The following is a 19,570-nucleotide window of genomic DNA, read 5'->3' as shown; positions in this document are numbered from 1 at the left end:
CCCTCCCCCGTTTGTGCTCTGTCTCCCTCTGTCTCTCAAAAATAAATAAATAAATAAATGTAAATTAAAAAAAAAAAAGTGGGGCTTCAAAGGGAAAGTCAAGACCCCAAAGGGTGATTTGCTCACAGCTCCTTTATTTCACAGATACCTATGGACCACCTACTTACCTGCCAATTTTTACTCCAGACACAGGGGATTCAGGAGGAAACAGAACAAAGGTCCTGTCCTCAGGAAACTTATATCACTCTGGTGGGGCAGACCGACAACAAAGAAATACACCATGTCAAAATATGTCAGGTGGTGGTAAGTGCTAAGAAGATGAATAGGGTAAGTAGGGGATAGTGATTGACAGGTTGGGGAAGAGTGTTGTCGTTTATCCCGGTGGTTCTAGAAGGCCCTGCAGGTGAGGTGACATCAAAGAAGAGACTTGATGTAGACACGAGGCAAGAATGTTCCAGGCCACTAGACAGTATCATCATAATCACACTCTACTGGACCCACCGCTTTAACCTGCCTGCCGCTGGCCCCCTGCAGCCAAGCAGTGACTCTTAGAAAGAAAGCATGACATTTGCTCGTGGGGGGTCTTCGGTTCGGAACGTGGTCCGTACCATGTTCTTTGCATGTGTCTGTCTCCCCCTCTAGAAAGTCTTTTGTGATACTGAGCCGCCAGTCCAGGCGTAGCACTTGGAACAGAGGAGAACGTTTGTGAACCGACTGCCTGGCACACAGAGATGCACGAACAGAGGCCAGGAGCTGGGTGTGCGGCACAGGCCGAGGGCAGAAGCACATCCTAGGAAGGAGGCAGGAGCGATCTGTAATTTCAGACGCTGCAGTTGATTTGGTGGCTTTGTGTTGGTCTTCTACAGAAAAATAATCGCAAACATCTGTATCATGTCAGCTGCTGTCCTAAGCACTTTGCGTATATTAATGCATTTCATCCTCATGAAAGCTCCATGTGACAGGTACTAATATCACACCCATTTTACAGGCCAAGGTTCTGAAGCAAGTGGTTTAGCTAAGGTCACACGGCTAATGCTTGGGAGAGCCAGGATGTAAACCCAAGAGCCCCTGTTCTTATCCTTACCCCATAGATATATACTCCATATCCTTACCCCCTAGACTGGTCCCCTCGATCTTTCACTGGGGTGTTTGTGCCCTGTGTTTCTCAGAAAAGCCAAAGCGTTTTTGAGACTCAACTTCCAGGAAGGTCAATGTAAGGCAAAGATTTCAGAAAAAAATGAAATTTTAATTATAAGTCATTTAAGACATTTTTTATGCAGCCATATGTTATAGTGAATAACCCAAAAAGCCAGGTGAATTTTTAAGATAAAAAAGGAGGCGTCCAACCCCTGTTGGTGGGTTGCAGGGTTTCTATCCCCAGGTCCCCTCCCCTGACTCCCAGCCCAGGGTGGCAGACTTCCCCTCATCCCAGCACGCGTGTGTGTGTGTGTGTGTGTGTGTGTGTGCGTGCATGTGTGTGTGTGTGTGTGAGAGAGAGAGAGAGAGCGAGCGCGGGCGTCCCCAGTCACTGTGACGTCTGGATAGAAGTGAGTCATGAACATGTCAGGCTGGGCTACGGTATGAAGTGTCGCTTTCTGATTTTTCTTCTTCAGGCCTGCACCAGGGGTGGGGCGGGGGGGCCAGGCAGGGAAGGGGCTGGGCCTTGACTCTCCACGGAAGCTTGCCCAGGGCTCCAGAGCTTCCGGTTTGTGCCTGTGGGACAGCGTCGCACAAGGCTCATCCTACTTTAACACCACCAGGCAGTAATGCAGGAGGCAGGAGGGACCTCTCATCCTCTGTACCTTAAAATACCCCCGCCCAGGCCCAGCATCCAATTTGCAGAGCACATCCTTAGGTGTTGCCTCCCGCAGAGTGAGAGGCGTGTTCTGTGACCTGTGTTTTCTGTATGTCCGTATATGTCAAGCCCAGGAACCAGTGTCCTCACTGCCGTGTGCCCCAGAATGGGTCTCCCTGCGGAGGCAATGCCCATGGGTGTTTTAAAGGCAGAGCAAGATGAATGTAAGCTGACACTTCCCCCCTCTATTGACAAGGAACTGACAGGCCTCGCAGAGGACAGACCTGGTAATTAATGTGCCAGCATCTTCATTGACAAGGCAAAAAAGCAAATACACAAGCTGAGGGGAGTTAGTCACGCTGACGGGGGGACGGGGATGGCGGTGGGGAAAGGGAAAGGGCAGGGAGGTGTGGGGTGTGTCTGGGGGATGGGAAGGGCTCAGGCGGGGCGAGCTGAGAGTGAGCAGAGCGAGAGAACAGAATTGTCTGTGCATCTGGGAGGAAATGTATGTGTGAGAGAAAGAAAACGTGAGAGAATGTGTCTGAGAGCAAATGTAGGGGTGGGTGAGGAGAAATGTGCGTGTGACTGACAGAAGGAGGGAGGGAGGCGGGGGGGGGGGTGCGGGCAGCGGGCCTCTCTCATCCCTCCTTCAGCCACAAGGGCTTCTGGAAAGCCCTGCAGTTTGGAGTGAGGGACGTGCGGGAGAGGTGAGATTTCATTACCTTTCCCTTTGTGTGATATTTTCGTGTTAGAAATGTAAGACGGGAACTATAAATAATCCAGTCACAGCTGCGGCATCCTGGAGATTTATGGTGCGTGCCAATGCCGGCCAGCTTCGGGCGGGGGGTGGCTTTGCTTTACTGAGCCAAGATAAAAGGCTGCCCCTCCTGCACTTGGCCCTCCCGGCCCTGGCCGGCCCCCCCCCCCCGCCCCCTCCTGGCACAAGCCATCCCTCCTGAGCTGCAGACCCCAGGGGAGAGAGAGGCTCACAAGTGCCTAGAAACCCCTTGTCCTGGGCAGCCTGGAGCCAAGTACCAAGTGGGCAGCCAGGGGATGTCGGGAAGACCAGGGAGGCAGGGGCCAGTGTGGGCAAAGGTGCAGGCCTGCCGTGGGAGGCCCCCCTTTGCTCAGCTGCCACAGACAAGGGGGGACCAACAGGTGGCCCAGCCACAGCCAGGCTCAAGTCTGAGGTCCCTGGAGCATGGGCCGATGGCCCTCTATTCCTGGCCTCCTTTCTGGGCAGGGGTCTTGTTCCGTGCACCATCAGCAGTACGACCAAGCTGTGCTTGGTGCAAGACCCTGGTGGGGGCGGATGGCCACCCCCACCCCCCTGCCCCGCCGCTTCCCAGGAGAGGGTGCACGCCCTGTTGGCCTGAGAAGGGGTCGTCCTCCAAGAACTTGGGAGCTGCTGGCCAGTCCAGTGGCACCCCAGGGAAGAGATAGACAGTGTATTTGGGACAGTGAGAGGGCAGGAAGGGGGCAGCCTGGGCTCCCCACGTCACCTCCCAGGATCTCTCTCCAGCCTTGTTGTGAGGACAGGGGGAAGAGGTGCAGGAAGACATTTGGGAGCCAGCCACAGGCTTGTCCTCGGGACTCATGGGACTGGAGGAAGAGGAAGGTCAGGGGTCTCAGGGAGAGGAGCTGGTTCAAGGCCCCCCTGTGACATGCCTGGGCTTCCCTGCAGTGTCTCACGAGTACACTTGTGTGGCTGTGTCCCACGAGCCCTAGGCTTCCCGAGGGCAAGAGACATGGACGCACGGCTCTCACGGCAGCCTGGTGGCTACATGCGCCCTGGCCCCGGGCTTGATGCATCAGTTCTGCAGAATGGTGGGACCCTGGCGCTGACGTGTGCATGTACGGACCCCACAGAATGGAGCCCTGGAGTGTGTGGAGTGGGGGAGCAGAGCCACCTGGATCTCTGAACCCCGCTCGGTCTGCTCCTGTTAGTCCTCGGGCTGTCCCTGGGGCTGAGGGTCTCTGTGCCAGCCTGCCCCCGGCCCCTCCTGCCTTCTCTGGAAACCCCGGGGCTGGTGCAGCCCAGGAACTGCAGGCACCAGCCTGTCACCTCGATGGTTCTCGCTTTGCTTCCCTTCTGATTCTCTGAGCAAATATTGAACATCCAGAGACACATCCGAATCCTCGGCGTCGGGGTGGGAGGTGGAGGCGGTGACACAACTGGCTACTTCTTGGGGCAGCTCAGTCAAGATCAACCTCAGCTCCAGGCCTCTGGCCGAGGGAGGCTGCTGAGGGGGTGGGGGCGTTAGTCCAGTGGGCAGAGAGGGGCCCTTCCCTCAGAGGATTCCTTCAGGGCATCTGGTGCGTGACTGTGGACTTCCAAAGCAGCCACACATGGGTTGTGGCAGGGTCTTTTCCTGGGGCAGTGCGGTCTATTTTCTGTCAGCCTCCTAAAGCAAACCATGTCTGGGAGTGGGGCACACGCGGTAGAATGAAATCCCCTGGGGTGTCCCAGAGGCAGCTCAGCCATAAGCACGAATGACCTCAAAGCAAGCTTGCCGAATTTCGTGAATGGCAGAGCCGTGATATTCGGAAGGGGAACCGGGATCCTCTGAGGATGTGTCCCCGCTTGATGCATTCCTGATGCACCTGTCGGGGGTCACCACTCTATGCATCATCACGCTGTTCTGGGTGGTTGTGCCAGCCAGGGTGCTGACTGTAAGAGGCAGAAATGGACTCTGACATTCTCAAGCAGAGAAAAGATTTGCTGGAAGGATTGGGGGCTGCTCACAGCATCAGTGGGAAGGCTGGAGTCCCAGCTTGGAAGGTGAGCAGGATCCAAGAGATGCTAGGCAGTCAGCGTCGTTGCCAAGGTCACGCCACAGGGCAGCCTGCTTAGGATGCTTTTGCTGTTACCACCCCTCTGCCATCAATGGTGTGATGACAGGTAATTTTGTGTGTCAACTTGACTGGACCATGAGATGCCCAGATATTTGGTCAAACATTATTCTGGGTGTCTCTGGATAAGATTAACATTTGAATCCTTAGGCTGAGTAAAGCAGATTGCCCTCTCCAATGCTAGTGGGCTTAAATAGAACAAAAACGTGGAAGAAGGGAGAATGTTCTCTCTGCCTATTGAGCAGGAAAGTCAGTCTTCTCCTGCCCTTGGACTGGGATTTACCCCATCGGTTCTCCTGGTCCTCCAGGTCTTTGGATTCAGACTGTTGTCCCATGAATACTCCTCAGGAAAGGAAATTCCTACCCCATCCCCCCAAATACGGAAGGAACACTCTGGATGGCCTTCTCAGTCTGCATCTCCAGAGTTCCATCCTTCTATCTTTTCCCCCAACTCCGAAGTCCAGGAGGCTGACCTGTGTGGGCCTCATCAGCCGAACTCCCATGCCTCTGGCTTCCAGGGTCTCCCACTGGAGGAGACTAGGAAGGTGGGCGGAGAGAGGTCGGGTATTTTTCCCCTTGTTTCTTTCCTTTGCAGCTCTGACTCTCTTCAGCTTCCAGCCATCTCCCTCCCTGCACATCAAGGTCTGCAGAATTCCTTCTGGTTTCTTTTAGCACTGTCCGCCCTAGGCAAATAGTGCCTTTTGAAAGACTCCTCAATTGCCCTAGTTGAGGGTAATGCCTCTTACCTGCTGGCACCTCACATGGGACAGGAAGTCTGGAGATTGGGAGGCAACAGAGCCCCAGCAAATGCCCACAACGTGGTGGTCCAGATGCCGAGGGGAGGCAGGGTGCATGGTACAGTGGCAAGAGCATGGACTTTGGAGACAGACTTACTAGGGTCTGAATTCTCAGCCTGACTCTTAGTAGCTCTGTGAACTTGGTCAAGTTCTTAACCAGGCTGACCCTTCTTTGTTCTTCACCTGGGAAATAAAAGTTCATATGGATGTCATAGATTTATTGTGAGAATTGAATGAGACAAATTTTTAAGCACTCAGGACACCAGTGATGGCAAAAAGGGTCTACCTTAATGTGCCAGCTCCAACTGATCAATTAGGGCTCCTGGGAGCCCTGGGTGAAGAATTCTGACATCTCATCCTGGCCTGGGGGTGATGGGTGCACTCATGATTGATTAGTGATGTCTGTCATGGTGTGGATTGGGAAGTGGCAGTAGGATGCACTTGCCTTTTCTGTAGTAAACACCCACTGAGTGATAGCTATCAAGTTTTATATTTCTTTGCTTCTTGGGAGGGGAAGTCGGATTCCTATCTGACCACCAGTGCTGCCCAGGTCCTGAGGCATCGAGCTACCTCTCTTGGCACATCTCAGATTCCTCAGTAGTGCTGATGCTCCGACCGGCCCTTTCCTTTGATCAGCAAACTGCTTCAGCCCTATCTGGGTTGTTTAAGGTCTTCTTTCTCTGGGAACGTTCTCTTGCTCTTTTCAGTCCCCAAATGCCAGCCTGATTCTCCCCTCCGTGTCTACCACCCTCTCTCCATAGAAAATAATAGGGAATTATATACATTTAACTTGAATTTCTCTGCCTCATGTCACCTCACTTTCCAAATCTCCCCCATTATCTCCTGCCCCAACCCAGGGGCCCTGGCATTATCCCAGCCACACACACCAGAGGAGGTTGAAGACAAAAGAGGTGAAGAGAATCATGGCCACAGGTGTCCTACTGTGTGAACTGGAGACTTAGTGATCATCAGGTGGCTCTTGGAGTAGCAAAAAAGGTAGAGGAAGCAAGGATTCTTTTTCAGAAGTGATCTCCTTTCTAGTTTCACTGGCACAAAGGAGCAATTTTTATTTATTCAAGAACTCTTTGTTCAGCACCTACTATGTGCCAGGGAGCAATGCATCAAACAGGCATGTTCTTTGCCCTGATGGGGAAACAGACAAGTATAACACTGGGTGCTGGACAGTGCAGTAAATGCTAGACAGGAGCACAGGAAGGACCTCCAATTGCAAGGATGATTTGGGACAATCAGGGAAGACTTTCCGGAGGAGGTGGCTTCTAAGCTGAGTCTGGAAGGATAAGGAAGGTGTTTCAGGTGGTCTTGGGAGCAGCATCTGCAAAGATCCAAAGGTGTGTGTCCAAAGAGCTACTGGCTCCTGGCGCGTCACTGTGGCTGGCCCTCAGAGCTGGAAGTGGAAAGTGCTGGACAGGAAGTGGTAGGAGGAGGGTGGTAGAGTCCTATGGGGCCTTGAAAAGGAGTCCAGATTTTCCCAAAGCAGCACCCATCCCACCCACCTCACCCCCAGCCTGTCCTCTGCCCGTTGAGGCTTGAGGTTTGTGAGGCCTCCCTCCCATCGCTCCCCCCATCCCTCCCCATCCTGGGAGGGCTTCTCAGGCCTCAGGGGGCAGCCTCTGTCCCCTCACCCCAATGCCTTGTGAGTCACTAGGAGTGTAGTGACAGCTGCTTAATGTGACGAGTGGCTGGGCAGGTGGCCCACAGTGGCTGCATGAGGATGAACCAAAGTAGGGGTTAATGGGAGCCCCCAACCTGGGAGTAAATGTGTGTGTAAATGGGAGTGTGTATGTGTGTGTGTGTACTTGCCTGAAAATGTCTCTGCTGGTGCCATGCATGGCAGCACGTGTATGCCTCTGTGCATGTGGGGGAACGTGAATGCACACATGTGCACTTGTGTCCAGGACAGGCTGTGGGTGTGTATGAGTGTGGGGGACCTGAGGTGTGTGTGGGTTTGCAGTGAGTGTGCATGGGATTCTATGCATGGGATTCTATGCAATGGGCCCCCGTGATCCTCTGCAAGGGAGATGCTGTTAGGCTGGGATATTTATATTAACCCAAACCATAAAATGCCCACCTGGTCTCCCTGCTTCCCCTCTTGCTCTTTCCTTTGTAGGCTGTCCTCCACCTAGCAGCCAGTGCAAGCTTTTAAAAATGTGAATCATTTCTAGCCTGAAAACCTTCTGGTGGCCTCCCGCAGCATCTGGAATAAATCCAAACTTCCGACTATGGCCTGCCTCCATTCCAATCTTTGAAACTTTGTGGCCTCGTCTCCCAGTCCTCTGGCACCCTCTGCCTCAGCCACATAGGCCAGAGCCTTTGCACTTGACCTGCCTTCTCCTCGACCCCTTTGCAGTGGGGTGCTGTCTTGGCTCCAGATTTCAGCTCGACATGGTGACATTATCGGTGGCACCTTCCCTGACTTCTCCATTTAAATCGGTACCTCCAGGGGTTCCTGGCTGGCTCAGCTGGAAGAGCATTCGACTCTTGATCTCAGGATTGTGAGTTTGAGCTCCACATTGGGTGTGGAGGTTACTTAAATTAACGAAGAAATAAGCTTAAAACAAATGGCATCTTCAGTCTCTCTCTGGCCCATCTCTCCGACTTCTTTTCTCCCAGCACTAACAGAGCCTGAGAGTCAGTTCTGCACAGAGGTAAGTGGGAGCAGCCCCCTGCAGTAGGAAGGACGCTGGATCGGATGGGGCGGGGCCTCCAGACCACGTGCACATCCGACAAGGTCTCTGCCAGCCCCTGAGGCACCCAGAGCAAAGCCTGACCATTGGAGGAGTCCTGAATTGGGTGCAAAAGGTTAGATCCTGTACCACCTCTGGGCTTGGTCAAGGGCTGGAACCATCAGCTCAGAAGCTGGGGTTCAAGAGCATGAGAAGGCAAGCCATAGATGGGGAGAATATATTTGCAAAAGCCAGATCTAAGTGAGAACCGTTATCCAGAATGTACAAAGAGCTCGGCAATGAGAAAACAAACAACCCAATTTTCAAAATGGGCCAAACACCTGAACAGACATCTCACCAAAGAAGACATACAGATGGCAAATAAGCATATGAAAAGATGCTCCGCATCCAATGTCATTTGGGAATTGCAAATTAAAACAACGCTGAGCTGCTACCGTTAGAAAGGCCACATTCTGGAACACCGATGACACCAAATGCTGGTGAGGATGTGGAACATCAAGAACTCTTACTCAGGGCGCCTGGCTGGCTCAGTCAGTAGAACGGGTGACTCTTGATCTGGAGGTCACGAGTTCGAGCCCCACGTGGGGTGTAAAGCTTACATTAAAAAAGTTAAAAACAGAAAGACCTCTCGCTCATATCCAATGGGAGTGCAACATGGTACAGATACTCTGGAAGACAGTTCGGCGGTTTCTTACAAAAGGTAAACATAGTCTTCCTATACAATCCAACCCTCACGCTCCTTGGTATTACCCAAAGGAGCTGAGGCTTATGTCCACACAAACACCTGTATACAGATGTTTATAGAAGCTTTATTCATAATTGCCCAAACTTGAGCCAAGCTGTCCTTCGGTAGGTGAATGGATAAGCAAACCGTGGTAAATCCAGGAATGGAATATTACTCTGCACTAAAAAGAAATGAGCTATCAAACCTTGAAAAGACATGGGGAAAACTTCAGTGCAATTACTAACTGAAAGAAGCCAATCGGAAAAGGCTACATACATTCGAACTGTAGGGCTTTCTGGAAAAGGTGAAACTATGGAGAGGGTAAAAAGATCAATGGTTGGGGCGTCTGGGTGGCTCAGTCGTTAAGCTGACTCTGGATTTCGGCTCAGGTCTTGATCTCATGGGTTCGCGAGTTTGAGCCCCGCATCGGGCTCTGTGCTGTCCGTGCAGAACCTGCTTGGGATTCTCTCTCTGCCCTTCCCCTGCTCGTGCTTGCTCTCTCTCTTTCAAAATAAATAAATAAACATTAAAAAAAAAAAAAAGGTCAGTGGTAGCCAGGAGTTAGGTGGGAGGGAGGGATGCATAGGTGAGCACAGAGGATTTCTAGGGCAGTGACACCATGAGGTATGATACCATATTGGTTGATATATATTGTTCCATATTTATCAAAAACCCATAGAACGTACAGCACTAAGAGTGAACCTTAACGTAAACTATGTAGTTGGATGATAATGATGTGTCAACATAGGTTCATTGATTATAACAAATGTACCACTCTAGTGGGGATGTTGATGGCCGGAGAGGACTGTGTGTGAGAGGGGGCAGGGATATGTAGGAATTCTGGACTTTCTGCTCAATTTTGCTGTGAACTCAAAAATGCTCTAAAAAATAAAGTCTATTTAAAAAGGAAGGAAGGAAGGAAAGTAGGAAGGAGGGAGTGAGGGAAGGAAGGAAGGAAGCAAGGGAAGGGAAGGGAGGGAAGGAAGGAAGGAAGGAAGGAAGGAGGAAGGAAGGAAAGAAGGAAGGAATAGAATAGAGAAAAAAGAACAGACCAGACCAGAACAGAAATCCTCAGACATTCTCTCCAGGCTTCCTTCTTCTCTTGGGCCATCTGTCTCCTTTCCTTCTGCTGTCCAAGCGTTTTCTGACCTCCTCACGGGGGGATGTGTTTGCTGGGCATGTCTGTCTGCCTGTCCTTTTCTTTTATGGTTTGGCCGGATCCTTTGTTAAAGATTTTCCAGCTCAGGGGCGGGGCTGGCTGGGAGCTTCTTCATCTCTGCAGTTCCTGTCATCCCTCCCAGCACCCCCAACAGCTTTCTCCCAGCCCACTGACCTTTCACCAACAAATGACAGCTATGATCTACTCCGTGAGCCCTGTCCCAGGATAAACATGTACCCGGACACCCAGCCGAGGAGAAGGTTTTCAAGAGTGGCGAGAGAAGAAAATCCTGGATGCCTGGATGACTCATTAGCACCACCTCCAACCCAGCTTAAGCTCACCTCCTTTGGTGTCTGACAGAAGAAAGAGGAAAACGCCTTCCTTCTCTGTCCTTTGGGGACAGATTTGGGGGGATCCCACAGACTGTGCGCCCCACTTTCATTTTCCAGGCCTTGATGGAGACTTTTAAAGGCACCAGCCCCCAAAACAATCGGGCCATGAGCAGTACAAAACAAAATCAACACTAAGCCAACAAAGTAAGTGTGAGAAAGTGCTCCAACATTTTGAGTTTTCCCACGACGACTACTTTGAAGCTTTGTATTTCTGAGCTATCAAATCTGAAATTCTTGTAAGTTTTTCTCCTTCTCTGCTGGTTCTCTAAGCGTAGGTGTGGTGTACATGTTGCTTCTAACTGTAACCAGCCTGGCTGACCTTCCTGTCCCCCAGCAGCAGCCTTGTCCCGTGCTGAGGCCACAGAGGGTGTTTCTCTGGCTGACCCCGAGGACCTCGGGGTTCCCTCCCTCGTGAAAACAGGCCTGGGGTGCAGTGTGGGGCAGGTCACATAATCAAGTTCTTGCTTCTGCTGCCACGGCACACCAGCTGGGGGCTGCGAGGGGGAGACATGAGAGGGCAGAGTCCTGAATGGGTATTGGGAGGAGGCCTTCCCCCTGGCGAGGCTAGTCTAGCTTCGAAAAGCAAATTCGAATCAAATCAACAGATAACTGCTGAGATCTATATTGTCGCAAAAAGCTTAGTTGGGCTGGAGAGGAAGGCCAGGATGGGGTCTTATCAGGGTGTGGGCGGTGGGGGAAATGGCCTTGATTCTCCCAGTGGACTCAAACGTCCACTGTAGTACCTCCCATCAGCTCAGGTATGTTCCTGCCTTTAAGTGTGGAGGAAGAAGGCTCCCGAATTACAAAGGGGCAGACTGAAGCCAAGGTCCCAGGCCCGCTGGTGGAAAAGCCAGTCTAACTGGGTCAGTATTGAGATTTTGCCTCACTGTGAGCCCGGGGTCTAGAGTCTAGGGCTCCTCATTTGTGAGTTTTATCATCACCTGGCTTCTGAGGCTGGGAGGAAAGGTGAGCGGCCTACAGGAGTTTATGTCACAGCTGCATGTTTAGCCCCTTTTTGTGTGCTAGGCACCCGGGGAAATGCTTCAAATATATCACCTTGTCCACACCAGCATCCCTGCAGCGTGGGCGTCACGGGCCCCATTTTGCAGACGAGCTCAGAGAGGGAAAGGGACTTGGCCACGGTGACACCCAGGAAGCGCGTGGCGGGGGTCTTCCAGCCCACTGGAAAGGCAGCTCTGTGAGTGCAGAGCCCGTTTGGCTTCTGGAAGCTGACCCCAGGTCACAGCCCCTGGTACAGTGACTGGTGTATTTAGGGCAAGCAATCAATATTTGGTAAAAGAATGAATAAAGGAATGATTGATTAACCCCCTCTGGCCCCAGATCTGTGTTCGGGCCCGGTGCCCACCTAGCCTGGGGATCTGGGAGCTGAAGGCAGAAGCCTGGGGTCTTCCTGGTGGGAAAGGCTCCCGGGGCAGCGCTGGTGAGGGGCAACCTGGCCGAGGCCTCTGGGCTTCACCCTCTCAGAGAACTCGCGCCCTCACCCTGGCCCCCCACAAGCCACTCCTGGTGGCCACGTGCAGTCACAGAGGACTCTGCAGAGGACTCTGCAAGGGGTTCACCACCGAATAAACACCCAGTGATTCAGAAGATCGGGCCATGCAGGCCTCCCACTCCCCAAACCTTGCTGTTGCCATGGCAACTAGCCTGGCCAAACCTCAGCTTGCTGAGGGCATCCCAGTTAACCCCTTCCTGGCACAGCAGGGCCCTCAGTCACCCCCAGTTTGCCTGTCCACGCAGCCTGGACGCCCACAACACTGATGCCCAGGCTGAGAGACGGAACACAGGAAACGCGGGCAGAAATGCAGGCTTTAGGGATTGGAGGACGTAGCTTGAATCTTTGGCTCAGCTACGTGAACTTGAGCAGTCCAGTAAACCTTTCTAGCCTCTGTCTCCTCTCCTGCAAAATGGACATAATGTGTCCCCCTGCAGGGTCACCGGCAGGGTCGATGAGGAACGCACAAGAACACCTCGCGGGGTACCTGGCAGAGAGCACGCCGCGGTTAATGCTGGTCGCAAGAGAGGAGCTGCTCGGTGCACACATCCAGTCCCCTCCTGTTACTGCAGGGCCCCAGGGCACGTCAGGGGGAGGGCACACAGAGTCACAGACACACAGAGCAGTGATTCATCTGGAAAAAAGGAAGCCCACAGCCACTCCAACTGTACCAAGCCTGGAGGTTGCCCTGGGAGATTCCCATCAAACAGCCCATTCATTCCACCTTGAACTCAAACCTCTCCAGGCCCCCTTGGGCTCTGGGACTCCCAGCCTAGAAACCAAGACCGACAGAAGGAAGTTGATGGAGAAGGGGGAAGGGCCTGTGTGCTCAGAAAGCAGGTCTGACTGGTGTGGGGTGAGAAGGGGTAAGGTGGGGCTGGGCCCGGTAGCCTGCGGGTATGGGGGCCGCCTGCTGTCAACTCCAATTGAGCAGAAAGGCCCCTGGGGAAGTGACAGCAGAGAGCCCAGCAGTATTAATGGCCACCATTTATTGAGGGTCAGCCAGGGGCCAGAGTGATAAAAGCAAATAAGGCCACATTCCCCCACCCACTGCTCAGTGCTTGGGTGACTTCTCCCTCCTGTCCTTACTAGGACCCAGACCCTCAATATGCCCTGTGAACCCCATGTGTCCTGGCCCCTGCCTACCTCTCAGCTCCTCTGCAACACCCCCCCCCCCCCCCCCGCCCCAGGCACTTAGGCTTTCTTTGTTTTTTATTTATTTGTTTGTTTTCAAGTGAATTGTGCTTTTCCAGCCTCAGGGCTTTTACGCACTCCTGTGTCTCTCCTTGGGTACTCCTTCACGGTTTTTCCACAGTTCATTTATTGTACCTTATCAGTTGTAAGATCCATATTTTCAAGAGCTAACTTGGGGCTCCTGGATGACTCAGTAGGTTTAGGGTCTGGCTCTCGATCTCGGCTCAGGTCATGATCTCAGGATTCCTGAGTCCGAGCGTCAGGCTCTGTACTGATAGCACGGAGCCTGCTTGGGATTCTCTCTCTCCCTCTCTCTCTCTCTCTCTCTCTCTCTCTGCCCCTCCCCTTCTCTCTCTCTTTCTCTCTTTCAACATAAATACATAAACTTAAAAAAAAAAGCCAGCTTTTGACTCTGAAATAATTTCAGACTACCTAAAAGTTGCAGAACAATAGCACAAATATTCCCATATTCCCTGCACTCAGTTTCCCCAAATATTACCCTTTTACCATGTTTACGGGCACGCAGGTGTGCTGGCTACTAGAGCTCTTGTGCCACTCTGTTCCCAGCTCCCTATTCAGTGACTTCATGTTGGTAGGCAGAAGTTGGCCATGGAGGCAGAGTATTCACACCACGGAAATTGGTGATTGGCCTTTTGTACTCTGGAAAATGCCTTAGGTTTACCACCATGCCACCATTTTATCAATATCTTTTTCTTCTCTGTGTGTGTGCATGTGAGGGGTGTGTGTGTGTGTGTGTGTGTGTGTGTGTGATACACTCATATTCTTTTTTTCCCCTGAACTATTTAAGAGTATAACGGGGCGCCTGGGTGGCGCAGTCGGTTAAGCGTCCGACTTCAGCCAGGTCACGATCTCACGGTCCGTGAGTTCGAGCCCGCGTCAGGCTCTGGGCTGATGGCTCAGAGCCTGGAGCCTGTTTCCGATTCTGTGTCTCCCTCTCTCTCTGTCCCTCCCCCGTTCATGCTCTGTCTCTCTCTGTCCCAAAAATAAATAAACGTTGAAAAAAAAAATTTAAAAAAAAAAAAGAGTATAAGCGACAGGGGCGCCTGGGTGGCTCAGTCGGTTAAGCGGCCGACTTCAGCTCAGGTCACTATCTCGCGGTCCGTGAGTTTGAGCCCCGCGTCGGGCTCTGGGCTGATGGCTCAGAGCCTGGAGCCTGCTTCCGATTCTGTGTCTCCCTCTCTCTCTGCCCCTCCCCTGTTCATGCTCTGTCTCTCTCTGTCTCAAAAATAAATAAAACGTTAAAAAAAAAATCCCTTGTTAAAAAAAAAAAAAAGAGTATAAGCGACAGATATGCTCTTTTATCCCTAAATACTTCAGCATGTACTTCTTAAAAAGAAGGTCATTCTCATATAACAAATAACGACAGTACATTGATCAAAATCGGGAAATTTGTGTGGTTACGCTCGTAGTGTTGGATCCCACTGTCCTACTAATGTCTCTATAGCAAAAGGATTTTCTGCTTTGTGTACTGTCTTACTCTGTGTAAACATCCTGTTTCTTACCATCCACCACTGGTAGTATCCATTCATGATTCTTGCCTGAAACAGTTAATATCATGGTGATAGGTAAATGATGATTTTCTAATTCCATCATTTTTCTACATTTGCTTCTTGGCATTCTCTGTTAAGGAAGAGTGTTCTTTTCTTCCCCCATTCATTTACTTATTCATTTCTTTCTTTATATGAGAGGGACTCATGGATTGTTATTTTATTCTTTGGCTTATAACCTATAACTCATATTATTTATTTCAGTGCTCAAGTTATGCCAAATTCGTCCAGTAGAAACCCTTTTACACTGGCTCCCATTCCTATTGGCATGTCCTCATTAATTTTTTTTTTTTTTTTTAGCACATCGTCATTTTCTAGCACAACAAGATGTTCCAGGGTCATCTTGTACCTTCCCTGAGCCAGCCCTGGAATTGGCTTGTTCCCCAAAGTGGCCTGTGTTTGTTTGTTTGTTTGTTTGCTTGTTTTTAGTGGAGAATGGTATTTAGAAACCAAGATCTGGAAACTGGGGTGCTCTGTGCTTCTGGGGAAGATGCATGTTTAAATCTCTGCCAGCAGGATTCATTTTATAGACTACAATGTCTAACAATCCCCCAGTTGGGCATTTGGCTCTTTTCCTTCTGCCACTCTTCTATTAGCAGCCAAAGCTGAGCCCAACAGTGGGCACACAGCCAGGACCCCTTCCCCACCCTTCCTGCCCTTCTCTCTGCTGGCTCCGCAGAGCCTTCTTGTCCTGTCTCCCCTTTCCATGGAACCAGCACCTGGGAGCCTGTCTGCTACCATCTCAGGGACTTTACACCGGCAAACTTGCTGAGGGCAAGGTGCACTTCTCTTGGATTTTACCCTACACTGATCTCTGACTTCCCCTTCTGTTTTCAATCGAGTAGGAGATAGGAAACTCCTCTGGAGCTGAAGGAAAGTCTAAAAAGAACTCTTTCTGGAAGCACAAACTAACATTTCTAGGGGTAAGAATGTTTTATGTCATGGTTAATTGGCACAAAGTTTCTTTCTCCGTGTTATCTAAACTAAAAGTGTGGTGACAATCCGTACTTTAGAGTCAATGAAATAGATCACACCTAGTTATTCCTCAAAACTGAGCTCACACTACTTCCTCATGAGTATTTTTCTCCATAACACATAACACAATCTGTAACACGGGTATTAGGGTCATGATCGCTTAATACCTGTCTGAAGGCCCCATGAGCACATGCCCCCGTTTGTCTCTCTTGTATTCTTAGCTGTATCCTCAATGCCTGGCACACTACGGATGCTCAGTAAAGATTTGTTGAAATAAATAACTGAATTAATTTAATCTTCTCAACAAGTCTGCAAGGCAGAGATGACTCTCCCAACTTTATCGATGGGGAAACTGAAGCTCCAAGAACCAAGATTTGTTTGGGGCGCCTGGGTGGGCGCCTTACGTGTCCAACTTTGGCTCAGGTCATGATCTCACGGTTCATGGGTACCAGCCCCACATCAGGCTCTCTGCTGTCAGCATGGAGCCCACTTGGCATTTCTGTCCCCCCAGCTCCGGCCCCCTCCTCTCTCTCTCTCAAAAACAAACAACCAACCAAAACACAGGACCAAGATTTGTTCCATGTCGTCTGGCCAGTAAGTGCTGGGATGGGGATTCAAACCTGGATTTGTCAGATTCCAACACCTGTGCCAAGTATTTCAACAGAGGAAATGGCTTTAGTGGAGAATTGAATTGAATTTTTATTCCCCTAATGAGTCTGGTTCCCCAAAGGAGTATCTAAACTCTTAAAAATTAGGGCAGCACAAATACGATCCAGGAGCCGTCCCAGAACAGGGGCTGGTGATGCGAAACCAGCCTCCAGGTGTCCTTCGTGTGGCCACAGGCCTCGGTTCATCCTTTGCCATACTCCCATAGGGTTGGCCTGAACTGCTCTCCCCACTTATGGAAGGGTCAGGCAGAAGTATGGGTCAGCGGTAAGCAAACTAGCCTGGCCCTGCTTGGCCTTGGCCCCACACCCCAGCTCTGCCTGACTAGCCCTGGGCCTCTAAATGGTGCCTGCTATGGCAGGGAACACGCTTCCCTCAAGGGCCTTCACCACCTCACCTTCACTGCCTCCTACCCATGTCCAGCAGCTGCACAGAAAGGTTACACCTACTGCTTTGAAAATAGGGAAACTGAGTCTCAGAAGATGCAAATCCTCACCATCGGGCAAGGCCCCGACTTCTCCATCTGTACAATGGGAGGATTGGGCTTGGCACATCACGGATTTCTTCAGTTCTCCACAGAGCTGTTTGATGACCTGCCGCCTCCCCTCCTGCCCTTCCCCCACAACCTTAGGGCTTTCCGGCCCTCTTCCCAGGGGAAAGGTGCTTCCACTCTCCTTTCCCTGGGAACTGGCTGGGTCAAAACACGATCCTCATTTACATTTCAAAGGCCTTGATTTCCTAACCCAGATCAGACACACCCTCCACCAGCTCTCTAAAAGTGAGTCTTGGCCAGTTGGCTGGGTTAGCCTTTCATGAGATAAGAAAGCACCTTTGCAGACGATTTGACAGATCTGGCCCTAGAAACACCACTAATTATAATAGCCACGCATACTTATGCTTATATACATTAGGTGGCAGGTACTCAATTCTCACAACAACTCTGAGGTGAATGTTATTATTTCCCCCTTTTACAGATGAGGACTTGGAGGCACCAGGAGGTTGTCTGACTTGCCCAGCATAAGATCTGGAATTTGAACTTCTTGAGTTCAGGTTCATAACCACTGCACTCCACTACCTGAAATTCCATTCTTGGCTATCTGTCCTTTTCTGGAATGCCAACATCATGGAGGAAAGCCTTGGAAAACCAGCAACGCAGTGTGAAGGCAGACAGGCCCAGCGTGGATGCGTTCAGGCCCTACTGGAACCTGCTGAGTCTGAATCTTGAGTAAAAGCTGGGGAAGAATGGAAGAGCTCGGGGTGGTTCAGAAGGGCCATTCTCCTTGTGGGGTCTCCAACATTGAAGATGGTGCCTGGGCAGTCCCTGTGCTAGGGACTGGAATATGATGGTGATCCAACAGGCAGGGCTCACTCCTGTGGGGCTGTGAGTGAGGCGGGGTGTGCGGCAATAAGGCAGTGCCCATGGCTGCCTAGAAATGGGCCAAGCTTGCTGTCTGGGGTACATCTGGGGTCTGTGATTTGGAGGCTATCCCTCTGGTAAGCCAAGGGTTGGAAGAGTTGGCAGGAAAAGGACAAATAATGCCTTTCACCTGTCCCATTCATTCACCCCTGGGGAAAAGGGTGTACTAGCTGGCAGAAGTTGGGGGGGCGGGGGGGGGGCAGGGGGGCCCGTGGTGGGGCAGAATGCAGCCCTGGGCAGGGAGGGGTTGACTCCAGCCTGGCCATCGGCTAGCTGGAGGGCTCCAGTGGCAGCCCTGGGCAGCCTCCAGTCAGAACCACCTCTGGCCTGCCCTCTCCTCTGCTCACTGCCCCAAGACCAGCCTTGAGTTCACACCCAGGCCTGCATTCAGATCCTCACAGATGAGAGGGGCTGCGGGTGACTTTGAAACACCTCCCAGTGTTCAGACAAGGCTGGGGTTCCAAGTGTGATGAAAGGTCAAGGGCAGTCTGCTCTTCCTGGGGTGCCAAGGCTATGGAGAGGCCATCGTGCTCATTCGAGATGACTTTCAAATAAACCTCTGGCCAGAGGGGCTGGCCCCACTGTGCACCCTGCTTAGGACAAACAAATATAGCTACAAAAAGCTGAAATACACACTCACCTGAGACCTGATGACTCTGCTTCCAGGTCTGTGCCCACCGGTACGGCATTCTCAGAGGTGACACTGCCGGCCCCTGTGAGCACCCCCAAATCACGTTCACATCTGCATTTGTATACCACACACACACACACACACACACACACAGTTGAACCCTTAAAGACTAGCCAGCTTTCCAAAGCAGGCACCCATGGGCCATAGAAAGAGTGTCACATCATTATCGTCATTATCACGAGGTCATCTCCTGTTGGGGTGGAGACACCAGGGAGAGAAATTGCCACTACTACTTAGATGGAGAGTGATGCTTTCCTTTATGCCTCACTTCCTCTCCACACTCACCCCACTCTCTGAAGCTCACTCCCACAGGGAGTGTGGCAGCTGGAGTGGTAAGGCGTGCAGGGAGACAGAGGCTGGCTCTTAGCAGGAAAGGGTTAACCTAACTGGGCGTGAGTCTCCAATATCAGAGCCGAGCCTCCCTCCCACTCCCACAGACTTAAACACATTACACACAGCTGCCCTCACAGGTGAGGAGGGCTGCGTGCCCAACACCAAAGCTCACAAGTGATCACAGCACCGTCATGGCTTTGCCTCTGAAATCCCCATCCGGCACAAGGCTGCATCCTAACTAAGGGGACTGCTAGAGTGGGGAGGAAGGGGCAGGGCAGGGCAGGGGAGGGAGGAATGGGAAGATGGGAGACAGGCGGGGTGTCTGGGGTGGACAATACGACTGTGGGAAGCCAGGCCTCAGCTCAGGCTTCAGGCGGGCCTGGGGTGTGGGCACAGGTTAAGGGGGACATTTGAGCCCAGGCCTCCAGTCATAGCTGACCCAGAGGGACACCCCCTAGGGGCTCCCTCTTCTGCATACATCCCTGTAGGACAAAGACTCCTTGTTTGTAACCTGTTTGGGGTCAGATACCTCTTTGAGGAATTTGTAAAATCTAGGGATCCCATCCCAGGAAGATATTCCTACACAGTTTTCAGCTACTACCGCCCAGGCCCATCTGTAGACACTTCCTAGGATTCATTACAAAACTTGCCCCAATTGGTAAAGCAGTACTTCCCAGAGGTCCGGGAGAATGCTTGCAACAAACGCAGGTTCCTAGGCCCAACCTCCACCTTACCGAAGCAGAATCTCTGGAGGATGAGTCTGGACATATTTTATTTTATTATTTTAT

General features: G+C 51.6%; 2 long non-coding RNA genes across 3 annotated transcripts in view; both read left to right on the top strand.

Moving 5' to 3' along the window:
* LOC132670126 (uncharacterized) overlaps positions 1-19,570 on the top strand; it is a 277,363-nt gene that overhangs the window by 53,077 nt on the left and 204,716 nt on the right. The gene's annotated exons all lie outside the window — the stretch shown is intronic.
* On the top strand, positions 145-17,686 carry LOC132670127 (uncharacterized). 2 transcript variants are annotated; one of them, XR_009606455.3, is made up of 3 exons: positions 145-6,441; positions 7,574-10,569; positions 17,316-17,686. It is a non-coding gene; the product is annotated as an uncharacterized LOC132670127 (long non-coding RNA). The 2 variants fall into 2 exon arrangements; XR_014137842.1 differs by lacking the exon at positions 17,316-17,686 and having other exon boundaries at positions 145-303; positions 6,303-6,441; positions 7,574-8,025.

Source organism: Panthera onca, chromosome B3 (genome assembly GCF_046562875.1).
Source record: "Panthera onca isolate mPanOnc1 chromosome B3, mPanOnc1 haplotype 2, whole genome shotgun sequence".
Classification (NCBI taxonomy): domain Eukaryota; kingdom Metazoa; phylum Chordata; class Mammalia; order Carnivora; family Felidae; genus Panthera; species Panthera onca.
The sequence above is the reverse complement of the archived record's forward strand: the minus strand, read 5'-3'. Positions and strand labels throughout refer to the sequence as shown.